Genomic DNA, 14,594 nt, shown 5'->3' on the forward strand with positions numbered 1-14,594 from the left:
TGAATTGAGTTTTATTCTCTTTAAAATCCCTTCATTCCCGTTCAGGATAAGGGATAATCCTGAAACCATTCATAGAAGCAGCGCAGCCTTCTATAATGATCCTTCCAAATCCAGTCTAGCACTGGTCCTTCATCACAAAATCCTTCGTAAAACCCAATTCTCACATTGGTCCTTCCAAATCTAGTCTAGCACTGGTCCTTCATAAAAAATCCTTCCAAATTCCAATTTTCTTAAATTGGTCCTTTATCAAATTCCGATGTTTACATTGGTCCTTTCAAATTCCAATTCCATGAATTGGTCCTTCAAAATCCCATTTGGTCCTTCATCAAATTCCAATGTTTACATTGGTCCTTTCAAATTCCAATTCCATGAATTGGTTCTTCAAAATCTCATTTGGTCCTTCATCAAATTCCAATGTTTACATTGGTCCTTTCAAATTCCAATTCCACGAATTGGTCCTTCAAAATCTCATTTGGTCCTTCATCAAATTCCAATGTTTTCATTGGTCCTTTCAAATTCCAATTCCATGAATTGGTCCCTCAAAATCCCATTTGGTCCTTCATCAAATTCCAATGTTTACATTGGTCCTTTCAAATTTCAATTCCATGAATTGGTCCTTCAAAATTCCAATTGGTTCTTCTTTCAAAATTTCAGTTTTACGCTGGTCCTTCAAAATTCCAATGTTTACATTGGTCCTTCCAAATTCCAATTTTCTCAAATTGGTCCTTCATCAAATTCCGATGTTTACATTGGTCCTTTCAAATTCCAATTCCATGAATTGGTCCTTCAAAATCTCATTTGGTCCTTCATCAAATTCCAATGTTTACATTGGTCCTTTCAAATTCCAATTCCATGAATTGGTCCTTCAAAATCTCATTTGGTCCTTCATCAAATTCCAATGTTTTCATTGGTCCTTCCAAATTCCAATTCTATGAATTGGTCCTTCAGAATCCCAATTGGTCCTTCAAAATCCCAATGTTTACATTGGTTCTTCAAAATTTCCAATTTTCACAAATTGGTCCTTCAAAATTCCAGTTTTATGCTAGTCTTTCAAAAATTTCAATCAGTCCTTCAAAATCTCAATCAGTCCTTCAAAATTCCAATATGTATATTGGTCCTTCAAAATTCTAATTTTCTCAAAAATTGATCATTCAAATTCCAGTCTAGCACTGGTCCTTTACCAAAATCCTTACCAAAGTCTTTTTTCCAAAAAATTCCTTTACCAAAGTCTTTTTACCAAAAATTCCTTACCAAAGTCTTTTTACCAAAAATTCCTTTACCAAATTCTTTTACAAGAATCTTTACCAAAATTCTTTACTTAGCCTCATTCTTTAAGTTGGTCTCGTAAAACCCAGTTCTACTGATCAAGATTGCCAAAAATAAAAGATGTTCAGCCCGAGGTCCTATCAAAATCTATATTGAGTGATTATTTCACAAAGGATTCTCGAAAACTTTGCCAATCTGCTAAAATATGTCTTGATTCCAATATTTTACTGCATAAAAAGAATCACCTCAGATTACCTCTAGTATTCTTTTCAAAAGGGTGAAACTTTTTGGGAAAAGGAGTGGAAATTCAAATCTTCTCTCTGTTGGTCAACCAAGAGGATGCAAGAAAGATCCTTTGTATGATTAGCAAAAGAAATGTTCAATGATGTTGAAAAGCTAGAAGTGAATCGATATTGATCATAGCTATGACGCATGTTTTAAGACGACTTTCTGGCAATCAGGCAGTGGAAATATCCTGAGCGTTAAAAAGAATTCACTCAATCCATATCTCCTCATTCATTCATTTAAGCTTCAATCAATTATCCGCAAAAGGGATCTCTCAATTGTTGTCAAGATGAAGGCGAATTAAGCGAGTAGACCCCCGAGGCCAAAGAAGATTGGAAACATCTCCAAGATGACGGAGTTTGTGACGGATATTTCCAGAGAAAGTTCAGATCACCGTCAAGATGAAGGCGAGTGTGATGAACCTACTGACAAACCCTAAAAGATATTTGATTTCTGCTATCATCTAAAGACCTTTTGAGCCAATATCATCAATAGAATCCCTGAGATAAAAAAAAGGGATCGAAACATCTCCAAGATGAAGGAGTTTGTGACGTACCCTTCCCCGAAATAGAGAGAAAAGTCAGGAAACATCCAAATGAAGGATGATGTAGAAACCCAAGAAGGCTCAATGTCCCAAAAAGAGTGTCAAAAGATCATTCTGGGAAAAGCCTCAGGATATCAAACTGCCAAAATTGCCAGGAATCATCTTTTCTTATGCGAAATCCTTTCATCAATGTCTTTTCACTGCTTGCTTTTATGAAATTAAGAGTATTTCTAATCTATTCATGTCATGGAAATGGATAACTTCCTTGAAGAAACTCAACAACTTTAAAATTTGAATCTGACTCTGAAATCCAGGGAGTTAACCTCATTGGAAGAAATACTCTAGGTGAAAAGAGGAAATATCTTTTGCACATACGTACACGCTTTCAAGCATTTTGAATCAATTGTAATTTCATCTTATTGGCAAAATTTTCTTGCTATCCAAAAATGAAATAAATGCTCAATATCCATTTTGATACAACCTAGCGTTGTTTTTACATTCTTTAAACGAGAGTTGCCTCATTCGGGTGAGGTATTTCTCCCAGTCCCATCATGGTCTTCCCCATCAAGGAATTCGTGCTTTGTATATCCATTTCAAATAAAGATTATACCTAAAATCCTCGTCCCACGAGGTATTTTTCAAAAGTGTCCCATCCAGGTTAAAAGCTAAGCCTGTGCCTTTTCAAAAATCCTTATCTTTGTCTCAGCCATAAGGCTTCTTAAAAAAAAAAAAAATTTTCCATTTCGGGATGTTCATCCCAAAATCCCATCACAATTTCCTCATTTTCTTCTGTCCAAATTATTTTCATTCTCGAGGATTTCGTTCTCTTCCCAAAACCCTTTCAGAGTAAGGTACAAAACCTGAAAAATAAAGCTTTTTAAAGTCAATTCTTCCACACCCAGTTCAGACATTCTGACTGGGGCATTTTCAATAAAAATTTGGTGTGTCTTCTTTGCCGCTAAGCTCGGCTTACAACCGGCTTAGCAGAAAAGAGGGGCATTTGTGAACACCCCAAATTTTCTAAAAAAATCCAAAATTCCCCTTTTGCCCCCGACTCACCTTCTCTGAATAATCGGGACAATTTTTAACAAAAATTCCATTCATTTCTTGGATTCGCTGGGATCAAAACCCACTTTTCTTAACCCATTTTCTGAAGACATTTTCCAAAAAAAAAAAATAATAAACTCAAATTCTCAGTGAAGCCTTCTTTGGTAAATATTTGTAAAATTTTATAAATGGTCCAGAAATCCCATAAGTTTTTAGAGTTTTGTTTTCAAAAAAATACAAAAGATAGAAAATTTCAAAGAAAAAGAGCAAAAAATCAAAATCTCAAGAAAAGAACAAAAAAAAGATAGGAAAATAAAAAAGAAAATACAAAAGTTCTTTAAAACCACCTTTTCTTATTTTGATAAAATCCATTTTTGAAAAGGCGCGATTTGGAAAAATCAATAAAATCGAAGGGGGGGTGTTGAAAAAAAAAGAAAAAACCCTAAAGACGTGAGGATGTCTCTCTCGAAACCCTCCCTTTATCTCTTTTCCCTCTCGGAAGCTCTCTCACCCTCTCCATCGCCGCCTATCTCCAACAAACCCACCAAAACCCTCGTCCTCCGCTCATCTCCAACCGACCACCCTCCTGAACTTTCTCCTTCTCCACTTTAAAGAGAGCCCGCAGGAAGCCCCACGGTTTCATCCGTCTTCACCCTACCATCCCACCTCTTCTGAACGACCCATTTTTTTTTCACCATGCTCTTTTCCTTCTCCTTCTTTTCCTCTTTCTCCCTCTTCATTTTCCTGAAAGCTTCATTCTGGAGCTTCGAGCAATCCAAAGGAGGTCGATCTCTCCCTGCAGCTAAAAGAAGCCACTCTCCAACAACGCATATAGAAGATTCCCTCCTTCGGCTTTAATTTCCGAAAATCCAAGGTAAGGGCTCAACCTTTTCTCTTCAGATCCTCTGTAATCATTTCAAAGTTTTCTGTTTCTTTCGTTGTTTATACAATCTTTCTCTCATTTCCAATTCCCTTTTCCTTTTTTTTCTATTTTCTAACCCATTAAACGCATGATTTGCAAGGTCGATCTGCATATAGCAAGATCGACCTGTATATTGCAACATCAACAGGAATGAAGGCATCCACACATTTTTTTATGAATTCCTTTTTATTTCTTTCTCTAAAGGTCTGCTCATACCCGATCTTCTGTCTCTGTTTTCGTTCTCTTACCTGTATTTTAATTGTATATTCTTATCTTGATTCCCAGTTTGTATTGGGCTCTTGGTTTTTGGTTTTGGGTAAATTGTTTTACATCACCGAAGCTTTAAGTCCCCATCTGAGTTTATTTTTATTTCTTTTTTATTCCCTATGTTTAGCTTATTTTCTCTTTCGATTCGCTAATTTCTTGTTTACGTCTGATTTCTCTTTTTGGTGGGTTTCTTGATTTCTCTTTTGATGGTGGACTGAACCAAAAAAAAAAAAGGGAAACGAGGATGGATCAAAGATGATCTCCTGTGTTCCCCCTTCCGATTACCTCTTAGTTTGTGATTCTTGATTTAACAGCGTCAGAGGGAATTCGTTTATTGCATCTCATCTGCCTTAAGCTACACTTTGCACTGTTACATTCCGATTATCCCTGTGTTGCGTGTTATCACAACAACAACACATGTATCATCAGAAAGACCCTCAGCCTACACTTTTTTTTTAGACGCCCATGTCTGGTTATATTAAGTATGATGCCATCTGATGTTTCCGTAGATTTTTTTTTTCTCTTTGAAGCTTCAGAATTACTATTTGCTGTTATGAAATCCCTTACGATTTATTGTTGATCTTTGAAACCGAGCTGCAAACCTTTGTTATAATTAGCAGTTGATCTTTGGAATCACTTTCCCTTTAATCTCTGTTATGATTTGTTGTAGATCTCCGGTATATATTTGGATTTCAGTTGTTGTTCGAAGTTCTGGTGAATAATTTAAATGTTCAGAGTCTATTGCAATTTCAGTATCGTTAATTGAGTTTTGCTAATACTGTTTGTTTCTTCTAAGTTTAAACAGGAACTTTTTATCTGTTTTCTTTGCTGATTTCTACTGTTTTAATCGCTGATTCTCAATGTAATCCTTAGTATTGGTTAATCGGATATCATTAGCTGATTAATTAAGTAAACTGTTAGTCATTAGTTAAGAAAGTTGTTAGTTGTTTAACTAGTTGTTAGCAAGTAATCAAGCTAGTTGTTAATTATTTCGTAATTGGAATACTTAGTAACTTTGTAACGAGATTCAATTAGTTTTTTTTAGCTGACTTCCTTAGTTTGATATTAGATTCACTCAATGATTTCGTAACTAGAATACTTAGTTGATTTGTGATAGTTGATCACCTACACAACACCTCATTGTGCATCACCCCTGTTACTTACCACTACATTGCTACAGTGCCACTTGCAGAAGGCTTGAACATATGGTGGCACATCTCCCTAGCTCCCAACCTCCAGCTCCATACCTTTGTTAGCATTAGCTGCACAATATATCATTCCCTTTTCATAGTGGGTTACTGTAAGAATGCACAACATATCATTCATATTTTTTTTTTGCATATTCATTACACTGTTAATGCACAACAACACTGTACCATCACCAGCGTGTCAACCTTTGCATCAATCACCCACTAAATTGCTCTTTCCACAACAGCTCTTTTCATTTCAGTATACAATTAGTCCGCTATTTGAGTGATTATGAATACTCGCTAACTTCCCTCGGGGTTCAATTCATTCTGACAGATCCATGGTTGAGTGTTGTGTGCCTAAAAAGTGTAATCGGCTTCCCAAGGTTTGTTGCATTAATGCTTGATCAAAGTTTAGAGTTCTATGTCTTATATTTGATTTAGAAGGAATATGGTAATCTTTAGAAGAAAATGGGTTTGCATTTCACTGAGCTTGTTCATTAACTGTTTGGTCTCTGACATAGTAGTTTTAAGTTAGTTCGCTCTTCACTCTTATCAGCATTTTCCCCTATCAATGGCTCTTATGCGCTCATGCCATGGAACCCAAGTAGGCAATGGTTATCAGTATCTAAATCTGGCAGTAACTCCATCTACTCATTTATCACTTCAGGTTTGGGTCCTAACCAATCTCTCTCTCTCGCTGTATATATATATTGATCATGCATATAATTCAGAGTTTATTAACATTTAAATATGCATGACTTTATAAAATAATGTTTCAAAAACCCAAATTTATGTTAGTTTTCGAGTAAATGTGCTAAAATGATTTAAAAATAGAAAATGCATAAAAAAATAGTTTTATTTTACATTTTTATACATATTTTAGTTTTTGTTATATTCATAGTAGTTTAGTGTTAGTTTTTATTAAAAGTAAAAATAAAAAAATAAAAAAATAGAGAAAATAGTTTTTTAAAATCATTTTAAATGTTTGTTTTTTTTTTAGAAAAGAAAAAAATTAGTAGAATAGTTTTTATTTTCCTTATAAATGAAATAAAGTTTTGTTTGTAATTTTTTTTAAACCGGTTTACAAGGTTGTTGAATTTTTAAAAAAAACTAAAAAAAATGAATAAGCAAACCGGCTGGAACCGGTTTGCATTGTTTTTTAATTGAAAAAAAAAATCTGTTTGAACCGGTTCCAGCCGGTTTGAAAGGTTTGAGTTCTTTAAAACCCCCAAAATTACAAAAATCGGGCGTCTTCATCTTTTGCGCCAGAGCCCTCTCCTCTAACCCCTCTTTTCCCTCCACCTTGTTTTCTTACCTCCTTCTTCTCCTTCTCCCTTGATTTCTCTTCTTCCCTGTTTCCGGTGGAGGTGCTTCTTCAACGGTGACGGCGTTGACGGTGGAGGCCAGCTTCTTTCCTAACCCCTCAGGTTCACGGTGAGTGCTGAGTACTCTTCTTTATCTTCTTCTTCTTCTTCTTCTTCCAATCCTTCTTCTGCTGCTGCTTTGTCTGATTTTTTTTTCTTCTTTTTCTGATTTTTTTTTCTGCCGATCTGTTCCTTCTTCAGCTAATCCTCTTCTTTTTCATTTCTTCTTCTTCATCCGAATTTTCTTCTTCTGCAACTTCTTCTTCTTCTACTTCTTCCTCCTCTTCATCTTATTCCTCTGATTTCTTCTTTTGCAACTTCTTCAGCCGATCTGTTTTCTTCTTTTTCTAATTTCATCTTCTTCTACTTCTTATTCTTCTTCCACATTCTTTCGATTCTGTCGTGATGTGTTTGTTTCAAAAAAAAAAAAAAAAACTAAAAAAAATCGATGGATGTTGTTTCAGTTTATGTTTTTTTTTTTATCATCTGATCTTCTATTTTGTAGTTCATTTGTAGTTAAATCTGTTTTTGATTCATATCTTGTTCTTAATCTGTAATTTGTACATTAGTTGTTAATCAATTCCTGCATTTATGCTTTTGTTTTCATTTGTAACTTGCAGAGAGTTCTTGATATTCAATTTCTTGTTCGTTTACATTCTGATTTTCTGAAATTTGTTTCATTTTATTCCCTGTTTATAACTCAATTCCTGTTTTTCATCATTTCAATGCTAGATAATTTTCTTTATATCATTTTCTTGCTTTAAAACAGTAATTTCCTGTGTTTCTTTACATTTTCATTTCTAGTTTTATTACACATTCATTTCCTGTTTTTCTTACATATTCATTTCATGTTTTTGCTTTATTTCATGTTTTAGTTTCTTTTAATCAATTTCAAGTAATTTCTAGTTGTTTGTGTTTCTTTTATTTCCGATTCGTGTTTTCAGTTTTAGTTCAGTAAATTCGGTTAGTGAAAATTGTTTAGTGTCTTTTATTTTACTCTTAAGTTTAGAAGTACATAGTTCATTTAATATCGTTTTAATGTTCGTTAGTTTCTTTTGATGTTATATTTCAGTGTTTTTAGCATTTAGCTAGTTTAGTATAATTTTCTTTCTATCTGTGGTACTGCTCGTGTTCTTTTGATTTGTGCAGGATTGCACGGGATTGGAGCAAAAGTGACTACGTGACACGAAGTACGAAGATTGAAGATTTTTACTTTTTAGTTTAGAATTAGGAATTTAATTGGGTTTGTAAATATTGCACTTTACGCCCTCTGCGAAGGGTATTCATTTGTTGTAATAGTTAGTTGTTTTACTCTTTTGAAACATTTTATATTTCAATAATTCGGCAATAAAGATTAGTTTAGATTTGTGTGCTTGAATACAACATATTCCCGTTCCCTGAGTTCGACCCGGTCTCATCCACTAGTGAGAACCGGTTTTTATTATTTGATGTCTGGTTTTCACATGTTTTACACTTAAAAATCTTTTCAAAATTTACAACGATTTAAAAGAAGACATCAAATTTTTGGCGCCGTTGCCGGGGAACGGCGTAATATTAGTATTCGCTTTATTGCCTAGTGTTTGTGTTGCATTTAGGTTTAGAACCACGTATGTGCATATCTTAGAGAAGAGTTTACTTTTCTGCACAGCCCACCTATTAGGATTCCCTTAGAGGTGACTGTGTACGATTGGTACCGTACACATAGATTTTATATTTCTTTGCAAAATCTCTGTTATGTGTAACTGCGTGGTGTTTGTTTAATTTTTGTTGTTTTTAGTTTACCCGCTTTGTGGTTTACGTGGTTTGGCCGCTTAGTGCGTTAGTTAGGTAGAAAACCCAAAGTTAGGACGTGAGCTACACCGGTCTACTCCAAGGTGTATGCAAGGGCGACGCTCACTTGACCCTGAGCTGGTAGAGCCGATTGAGGACCCCGAGTCCCTTATTAGGAGAGCCCAAAGATCTGCAACCATGGCTGATAATCAGCAAATTACTCGTCCCCTTAGGGAGTACTTCATGCCTAACACCTATACTCCTGCCTCCTGCATCACAAGACCTGATGTAGGAGCAAACCATTTCGAGATAAAGGCCAGTGTGATCCAAATGTTACCCTCGTTTTATGGCCTTAGAAATGAAGACCCATATCGTCACCTCGATGAATTTTTAGAGATTTGCTCGACAGTGCGAATCAACAACTTTGGAGATGACGCGATGAGGTTGACCCTGTTCCCCTTCTCTCTGAAGGACAAAGCGAAGAGTTGGTTAAAATCATTAGATATTGTTCGAATTACCACTTGGGAACATATGCAAAGAGAATTTTTAAAGAAATATTTCCCAATTGGTAAAACGAACCAGTTTCGTAAAGCGATAACCAGTTTTTCCCAAATTGAAGGAGAACAGTTTCATGAGTCATGGGAGAGATTGAAAGATCTACTCCGCAAGTGTCCCCACCACCAGGTGCCTCGCTGGCAACTGGTGCAATATTTCTATGACGGTCTTACTGAAAAGAACCGTCAAATGGTGGATGCCGCGTGTGGGGGCACATTTATGCTCAAAAGTGAGGATGAAGCATGGTCGCTTTTTGAGACATTGAGTGAGAATTCGATGCACCATGCGACAGCCTCACGGTTCGATAGGGCTGCACCTGCACAAGATAGCATTAAGAAGGCAGGTATTTTCGAGTTAGGGATGAACCTTGAGTTGAGCAACAAGGTAGACCAACTGTCCCAGAAATTAGATCAGTTTTTGTTGGGTCCCTCCCCTGCCATGCAGGTGTGCGCGTTGTGTGCAAGTCCTGCACACCATGTCTTCGAGTGCCCAGTTGCGCCACAATATCCTGAGTTTGTCCAAGAGCAAGCTCAGATGGCTCAAAACTTCGCTAGGCCCGTACCTAATCCATTTTCCAACACTTATAACCCGGGCTGGTGAAATCATCCTAATTTCTCATGGCGCAACTCACAGATCCACCCACCCAACCCTTCCCAGAGTCAACCAAGTCAAGGCGGTTATGCGCCTGGATTTCAAAGATCCAGTTATCCCCCAGTCCAACCTGTTTATACTCAACCCCAGTCTCATGAGCCTTTACATAGTCAATCTTTTGAGGATAAGATTTTGCAAGCTTTGAGCTCACATACCCAGTCTATTGCAAAATTAGAGACTCAAATGGGGCAGCTTGCTGAAGCACTTAGCAGGCGAAGTGAGGGAACATTGCCTAGCCAGCCTATTGTCAACCCTAAGGGAAAGGAACCCATGCGTAGCTTGCATATGACTGATGCACATAAAGAGCAAGCTCAAGTAGTAACCCTTAGGAGTGGGAAGCAGTACCAAGCGAGGGAGGCTGCAGAAGAAAGAGAGAAGATAAGCGAGAAGCAGTCTGTCCCTAATATTTTACCTCAGGAAAGCGAGAAGGTTCTTCCATCTGAGCCTTCACCATCCTATATTCCCAAAGCCCCCTTTCCTGAGGCGTTAGAAAGGCCGAGAGCATTAGGTAAGTCCGGAGTGAACATGCAAGAGATGCTTGAGATATTCATGCACGTTCAGATAAACCTCCCCTTACTAGATGCTATTCAACAGGTCCCTGCATATGCAAAGTTCCTCAAAGAACTTTGTGCGCAGAAAAGGAAGTCGATGTCCCATGTGCAGAAAAAGATTTATTTAACCGGGCAGGTGAGCGCAGTATTGCAACATCAAACCCCACCTAAGCTCAAGGACCTAGGGACTCCTATCATCTCATGTGTCATAGGAAACATCACTGTTGGGCGTGCATTGCTCGACCTTGGGGCAAGTGTTAACATCTTGCCGGGTTTCTTTTATGACCAATTTGGATTGAAAGAGATGAAACCTACACCTATGACTCTTCAGCTCGCAGATAGATCTATCAAGGTCCCAAGAGGGATACTTGAAGATGTTTTAGTCAAGGTGGAGGATTGTTATTTCCCTGTTGATTTCGTGATTTTAGATATGGAGGGAGTTGATAGCCCGCAGCAGACTCCTATTATTCTCGGTCGCCCCTTCCTAGCTACCGCCAATGCGTGCATCAATTGCCGCACTGGTGCGATGGATGTGTCATTCAGAAATAGGAAGATACGGCTAAACATTTTTCGTGCTGCTATGGGGCCTGCTGTTGAGGAAGCTTCTTTTGAGGTTGATGTCATTCAAGACCTCGTAGAAGCAGAATATGCTTGGTTATTGAGTAATTCACCTAATGAGGAGAATAAGGAATCATTAGATGAGGATCATCTAGAATTACGTGAAAATCAGATAGGTGAGTTAAGTTGGATCGGGCACTTTGAGCCATTTAGAGGTAAACAGGACGGGAACATAGTGCGAAAGGTCACTGATGACATTATTTTTCATAGAGAGCCTGATTGAGTCTGACTTCATGTCCATTGATCTCATGGACGATGAAGGATTTTTCCAGGGATCCGTCTGGCTGTGGACGTGAAACTTAGCGCTTTATGGGAGGTAACCCATATTCTGTACAGTTTTACATTTGTTAGGATTTGTAGATTTCATTTGGTTTTATTTTTCGTTTTCTATCTTTTCTATGAGTTTCATGTTTTGTCATGTATACATTACATTCATTACATTCATAGAACGTGCATTTTTAATTCATGTCAGGTCATTCTACTCTTTTCCCTCATTTATTTCTCTCATGTGCATTCACTTAGTTTCATTCAAGCATGGGGGAGTGTCACTGGGACAGTGTCATTCAAGCATGGGGAGGGTGTAGAATGCACACCTTGATATTTCTGTTTACGTTCTTGCACATGTTTACACATCTCTCATGAAAAGTAGATTTTTAAAGAAATAGTTTGAACTTATATGAATGTTATTTCAAATCTGATGTTTTTAGAGCATTTTTAAGCCCCACGAAAAACGAAAAAAATTTCTGACATAGATCTAAAAATTATGGTTGTTTATGTGGATTTCGAGGAAATGATGATAGATACATGTTAGAGTTTATTTTGAATCATAAATATGAATATGCTCAGTTTTATTTTTGAAAAACTAAGCAAATGAACAAAAGCATAAAAATGAGCTCAAAAAGTGAGAAAAGCATGCGTTAGGTCGTTTGGATAATTCCACAATTCTTAGTAGATGGAACTTAGATGTAAGTTGAAACTTTTAAGTCCATTTTCATAAAGGAGAGTGGAAAACTTCGTGATCCTAAGTAACTGAGAACAGATACAAGTTGAAATATTTGACTCTCATGTTATAAAGGTGAATGAAGGAAGTCACTTTTATATCTTAGTTGATATCTTTTGATATGTATTGAAAAAGTATAGAAGATATTGACATTGCATAAGGCATAAAAGCAGACCACACGCAAGCTATAAGAGAAAAATAAGTGCGCAAAAAGAAAAAGCGTGAAAAAAAAATGAAAAAATCGAGAAAGAGCTTAAAAAGAAAGAAAAGTTCAATGCTTAGAGGTGTGATTGAGAAAACCTGTGCAGAAAACATATGAGTGAGGATAAGTAAATAATAATATGTTTTTATTGGATTTTCTAAGAATAAAACATAAATAATTGTGATATTTAGAAAAGTGAAAGAAATTCTTTTTCTGTGGTGGTGCATAAAAGACTCTAATTATATTTTGATTTTGAAATAATAGGAAATATTTGTGAAAATAAAGTCTTTGATTATCTACTGATTATGATGATATGTAATATTATGCATACATGACAGAGATGTTTGTGGGTAGCATCACTGCAAACCCTCACGAGACCTTACTCGTCCACTGGGGTAACCCAGGGGTTGAAAGGGCTTGTTGCATGAGCTAAATGCAACCGTGATTCCTACGAAAGTGAGTTAGGTGATAGTTTGATTTCTTGCATTTTTCTAGTTTGCTCGAGGACTAGCAAAACATAAGCATGGGGGTATTTGATCATGCATATAATTCAGAGTTTATTAACATTTAAATATGCATGATTTTATAAAATAATGTTTCAAAAACCCAATTTTATGTTAGTTTTCGAGTAAATGTGCTAAAATGATTTAAAAATAGAAAATGCATAAAAAAATAGTTTTATTTTACATTTTTATACAAATTTTAGTTTTTGTTATATTCATAGTAGTTTAGTGTTAGTTTTTATTAAAAGTAAAAATAAAAAAATAGAGAAAATAGTTTTTTAAAATCATTTTAAATGTTTGTTTTTTTTTAGAAAAGAAAAAAATTAGTAGAATAGTTTTTATTTTCCTTATAAATGAAATAAAGTTTTGTTTGTAATTTTTTTTAAACCGGTTTACAAGGTTGTTGAATTTTTAAAAAAACTAAAAAAAATGAATAAGCAAACCGTCTGGAACCGGTTTGCATTGTTTTTGAATTGAAAAAAAAATTCTGTTTGAACCGGTTCCAGCCGGTTTGAAAGGTTTGAGTTCTTTAAAACCCCCAAAATTACAAAAATCGGGCGTCTTCATCTTTTGCGCCAGAGCCCTCTCCTCTAACCCCTCTTTTCCCTCCACCTTGTTTTCTTACCTCCTTCTTCTCCTTCTCCCTTGATTTCTCTTCTTCCCTGTTTCCGGTGGAGGTGCCTCTTCAACGGCGACGGCGTTGACGGTGGAGGCCAGCTTCTTTCCTAACCCCTCAGGTTCACCGTGAGTGCTGAGTACTCTTCTTTATCTTCTTCTTCTTCTTCTTCCAATCCTTCTTCTGCTGCTGCTTTGTCTGATTTTTTTTTCTTCTTTTTCTGATTTTTTTTTCTGTCGATCTGTTCCTTCTTCAGCTAATCCTCCTCTTCTTTTTCATTTCTTCTTCTTTCATCCGAATTTTCTTCTTCTGCAACTTCTTCTTCTTCTACTTCTTCCTCCTCTTCATCTTATTCCTCTGATTTCTTCTTTTGCAACTTCTTCAGCTGATCTGTTTTCTTCTTTTTCTAATTTCATCTTCTTCTACATCTTATTCTTCTTCCACATTCTTTCGATTCTGTCGTGATGTGTTTGTTTCAGAAAAAAAAAAAAAAACTAAAAAAAATCGATGGATGTTGTTTCAGTTTATGTTTTTTTTTTTATCATTTGATCTTCTATTTTGTAGTTCATTTGTAGTTAAATCTGTTTTTGATTCATATCTTGTTCTTAATCTGTAATTCGTACATTAGTTGTTAATCAATTCCTGCATTTATGCTTTTGTTTTCATTTGTAACTTGCAGAGAGTTCTTGATATTCAATTTCTTGTTCGTTTACATTCTGATTTTCTGAAATTTGTTTCATTTTATTCCCTGTTTATAACTCAATTCCTGTTTTTCATCATTTCAATGCTAGATAATTTTCTTTATATCATTTTCTTGCTTTAAAACAGTAATTTCCTGTGTTTCTTTACATTTTCATTTCTAGTTTTATTACACATTCATTTCCTGTTTTTCTTACATATTCATTTCATGTTTTTGCTTTATTTCATGTTTTAGTTTCTTTTAATCAATTTCAAGTAATTTCTAGTTGTTTGTGTTTCTTTTATTTCCGATTCGTGTTTTCAGTTTTAGTTCAGTAAATTCGGTTAGTGAAAATTGTTTAGTGTCTTTTATTTTACTCTTAAGTTTAGAAGTACATAGTTCATTTAATATCGTTTTAATGTTCGTTAGTTTCTTTTGATGTTATATTTCAGTGTTTTTAGCATTTAGCTAGTTTAGTATAATTTTCTTTCTATCTGTGGTACTGCTCGTGTTCTTTTGATTTGTGCAGGATTGCACGGGATTGGAGCAGAAGTGACTACGTGA

This window comes from Nuphar pumila, chromosome 4, assembly GCF_984573655.1.
Source record: "Nuphar pumila chromosome 4, dmNupPumi1.hap1.1, whole genome shotgun sequence".
Classification (NCBI taxonomy): domain Eukaryota; kingdom Viridiplantae; phylum Streptophyta; class Magnoliopsida; order Nymphaeales; family Nymphaeaceae; genus Nuphar; species Nuphar pumila.